Below are 5,000 nucleotides of genomic sequence, written 5' to 3'. Positions count from 1 at the left end.
TTCAATATAGCATACATTAGCCAAAGGAATATATCGTTACTTCCATGACATTTCTACAGTATTAGGAAAACGTTTTCATTGACAAAGGGAAATATTACCTTTTCGACTGTGGAGTTGCCAAATCTCTCCTAAACTGAGGAGTTGCCAAATCTCACCTAAGTCTAGGGAGATACAAAATTTCACCTAAGCTGAAGAAATGCCAAATCTCCCCTAAGCTATGATGGCTAATCTCACCTAAGTTAAGGTGTTGTCAAATCTCATCTAGGCTGAAGAGTTACCATATCTCATCCAAGCTGAGGAGTTGCCAAATGTCACCTAAGCTGAGGAGTTGCAAAATCTCACATAAGCTGAAGAGGTGTCAAATCTTACTTAAGCTGAGGAGGTGCCAAATCTCACTCAAGCTGAAGAGTTGCCAAATCCTACCTGAGCAGAGGAGTTGCCAAAAGTTGCCTAAGCTGAGGAGGTGCCATATTTCACCTAAGTAGAGCAGTTGCCAAATCTCACCTAAGCTGAGCAGTTGCCTTATCTCACCTAAGCTGAGCAGTTGCCAAATCTCAACTAAGCAGAGCAGTTGCCAAATCTCACCTAAGCTGAAGAGGTACCAAACCCAACACAAGCTGAGGAGTTGCCAAATCTCACCTAAACTGAGGAGATGCCAAATCTCATCTAAGCTGAGTAGTTGCCAAATCTCACCTAAGCTGAAGTGGTGCCAAACCTAACCCAAGCTGAGGAGTTGTCAAATCTCACCTAAGCTGAGGAGTTGCCAAATCTCATCCAAGATGAGGATTTGCCAAATCTCCCCCAAGATGAGCAGTTGCCAAATATCATCTAAGATGAGCAGATGCCAAATCTCACCTAAGCTGAGGATTTGTCAAATCTAACCTAAGTTGAGGAGTTGGCAAATCCTACCTAAGCTGAGGAGTTGCCTAATCTCACCTAAACTGATGAGTTGACAAATCTCATCCAAGATGAGTTGCCAAATCTCATCAAAGATGAGCAGATGCCAAACCTCATCTAAACTGAGGATTACCATATCTCATCCAAGCTGAGGAGTTGCCAAATGTCACCTAAGCTGAGGAGTTGCAAAATCTCACATGAGCTGAAGAGGTGTCAAATCTTACCTAAGCTGAGGAGGCCAAATCTCCCCTAAGCTGAGGAGTTTCCAAATCTTACCTAAGCTGAGCAGTTGCCATATCTCACCTAAGCTGAGCAGTTGCCAAATCTCAACTAAGCTGAGCAGTTGCCAAATCTCATCCAAGCTGAGGAGTTGACAAATCTCATCTAATCTGAGGAGTTGGCAAATCTCACCTAAGCTGGGGAGTTGCCAAATCTCATCCAAGATGCACAGTTGCCAAATCTCATCCAAGATGAGCATTTGCCAAACCTCATCTAAACTGAGGAGTTGCCAAATCTCACCTTAACTGAGGATCTGCCAAATCTTACCCAAGCTGAGTAGATGCCAAATCGCACCTAAGCTGAGCAGCAGCCATATCTCACCTAAGCTGAACAGTTGCCAAATCTCACCTAAGCTGAGGAGTTGCCAAATCTCATCCAAGATGAGCAGTTGCCAAATCTCATCTATGATGAGCAGTTGGCAAATCGCATACAAGATGAGCAGTTGCCAAATCTAATCTCAGATGAACAGTAACCAAATCTCACCTAACCTGACGAGTTTTTAATGAGCAGTTTCCAAATCTCATCTATGATGAGCAGTTGCCAAATCGCATACAAGATGAGCAGTTGCCAAATCTAATCTCAGATGAACAGTAACCAAATCTCACCTAACCTGACGAGTTACCAAATCTCACCTAAGTTGAGGTGTTGCCAAATCTCACCTGAGCTGAGGAATTACTAAATATTACCTATGCTGAGGAGTTACCAAATCTTACCTAAGCTGAGCAGTTGCCAAATCTCACCCAAGCTGAGGAAACGCCAAATCTCACTAAAACTGATGAGTTCCCAAATCTCATCAAAGATGAGCAGTTGCCAAACCTCATCTAAACTGAGGAGTTGCCAAATCTCACCTTAACTGAGGACTGCCAAATCTTGCCCAAGCTGAGTAGATGCCAAATCGCACCTAAGCTGAGCAGCAGCCATATCTCACCTAAGCTGAACAGTTGCCAAATCTCACCTAAGCTGAGGAGTTGCCAAATCTCATCCAAGATGAGCAGTTGCCAAATCTCATCTATGCTGAGCAGTTGGCAAATCGCATACAAGATGAGCAGTTGCCAAATCTAATCTCAGATGAACAGTAACCAAATCTCACCTAACCTGACGAGTTTTTAATGAGCAGTTTCCAAATCTCATCTATGATGAGCAGTTGCCAAATCGCATACAAGATGAGCAGTTGCCAAATCTAATCTCAGATGAACAGTAACCAAATCTCACCTAACCTGACGAGTTACCAAATCTCACCTAAGTTGAGGTGTTGCCAAATCTCACCTGAGCTGAGGAATTACTAAATATTACCTATGCTGAGGAGTTACCAAATCTTACCTAAGCTGAGCAGTTGCCAAATCTCACCCAAGCTGAGGAAACGCCAAATCTCACTAAAACTGATGAGTTCCCAAATCTCATCAAAGATGAGCAGTTGCCAAACCTCATCTAAACTGAGGAGTTGCCAAATCTCACCTAAACTGAGGAGCAGCCAAATCTTACCCAAACTGAGAAGATGCAAAATCTCACCTAAACTGAGCAGCTGCCATATCTCACCTAAGCTGAACAGTTGCCAAATCTCCCCAAAGCTGAGGAGTTACCAAATCTCATCCAAGATGAGCAGTTGACAAATCTCATCTATGATGAGCGGTTGCCAAATCTCATACAAAAATAGCAGTTGCCAAATTGCATACAAGATGAGCAGTTGCCAAATCTCATTTGAGATGAGCAGTGACCAAATCATACCTAAGCAGAGGAGTTGCCAAATCTCACCTAAGCTGAGGAGTTGCCAAATCTCACCTAAGCTGAGAAATTACTAAATATCACCTATGCTGAGGAGTTGCCAAATCTCACCTAAGCTGAGCAGTTGCCAAGTCTCACCCAAGCTGAGGAAACGCCGAATCTCATCCAAGATGAGAAGTTCACAAATCTCATCAAAGATGAGCAGTTACCAAACCTCATCTAAACTGAGGAGTTGCCAAATCTCACCTAAGGTGAGGATATGCCAAATCTCACCCATAAGCCTTCTGTGTTGCACACTGCTGTTATTAAAATCCAACCTAACATGACCCGGACTAACAGAGCATCCATAAAATGGAATTAGCAATTTGTAAAAGCAGGGAATGATCATTGGAAAACATGTCGCGTTGCATAAATCAAATCTGTCGTATCACAAGCGTAAGAAAACAAAGGATTTCATATCGAGACTAAATATGGACCGACAGGAATGGTCAGATTGCTCTAGTGCCATGGAAAGGAATTAGCATACTGGAATATGCAACGTTGTCCGATTGCAGTTCCAGGATTCTAGTTATTTGGAATTTGGCGGATTCCAAGTGGCTGTTTCGCATATTCTTACAAAACTCGTATTTATAAGAAAAATAATTTGCTAAGTTTATATTGTAAATAAGGTCTTGTAAAAGGAATTTACTGAGTGATTCATCAATTATATCTATATTAATATGAAAATACATTTTATTTATCTAGTGTGTTTAAAAAATACTTATAATTCTCAGCTAGTGCAACGAAAAAATTCCATAAATATTGAACATTTTAATAATTCCATATTCGCGAATAAGGTTTGAAAGGTTATGGGAGAAAAAAAAAAACTCAATTACACAATTTTTTAATATCAATTAGTACATTTTTCAAACTTGATTATCCCTTTTTTAACTTTTATTATTTCTTTTTTAAACTCAATCAACACTTATTTTTTTTAAACCCGATTAACCTTTTTTTTAAATTCAATTAGCACGTTTTTAAATTTAGAAGTTTTTTAAACTTGATTAACCCTTTTTGAACTCGATTAGAACTTTTTTTAAACTCTATTAGTCCTTTTTTTTAAACTTAGCAGTTTTTTAAATTCGATTAACACTTTTCTTTTTTCAAATCGATAAGAACTTTTTTCAAACTTGTTTGACATTTTTTCAAATTTAGCACTTTTTTTAAAACTAGATTAGCACAACATTAAACATCTAAAGACACCTAAAACATAATCACCAACCATCACAGCAACACAAAATACACACCAATATAAAATCATCAAAACAAAACGAAAGTTAAAACGAATCAATATTTGTTATGTGAAATTAAATTACGCTTCCATGCACAGGGCCAGATGGGGGGCGGAGGTCCGCCAAGCAATAACATTGGACGGAACAGATGCTCTCACTATCTATACAGATGACGAGACAGATGCACACTATCTATAAGGCTTATGCACGAACGGAAATATATTTATGTAATGACGGACTTGCTTTGAATGCAATAAAGTTGCAGTTCAGCCTTGCATTGGCAATGCTGGAACCAGGCTTCAGGCTTTTGGCTTAAGGATATATTTTTTTCCTTTCTTTTTTGGGGAGGGGGGGGGGGGGCAAAATGAATGATATCGCAAAATGACTTTGTGGATGAATAATACATATTTTGCTGTTGATACGTGTAGTAGTAGATATTTCTACGGTAATAAAATATATTATACAGTAGAACTAATCATGAGATGTCTTTGTGATATGTATGTATGTATGTATATATATATATATATATATATATATATATATATATATATATATATATATATATATATATATATATATATATATATATATATATATATATATATATATGGTTCTATTATGAATTCTTTATTATCATTATTTTCATTAGGTTATCTATAATAAGGAAAATAATATATATATATATATATATATATATATATATATATATATATATATATATATATATATATATATATATATATACATATATATGTATGTGTATGTACATTATATATACACATATATATATATATATATATATATATATATATATATATATATATATATATA

The sequence above is a fragment of the Palaemon carinicauda genome, chromosome 32, assembly GCF_036898095.1.
Source record: "Palaemon carinicauda isolate YSFRI2023 chromosome 32, ASM3689809v2, whole genome shotgun sequence".
Taxonomy (NCBI): domain Eukaryota; kingdom Metazoa; phylum Arthropoda; class Malacostraca; order Decapoda; family Palaemonidae; genus Palaemon; species Palaemon carinicauda.
Note: the sequence above shows the minus strand (reverse complement) of the source record.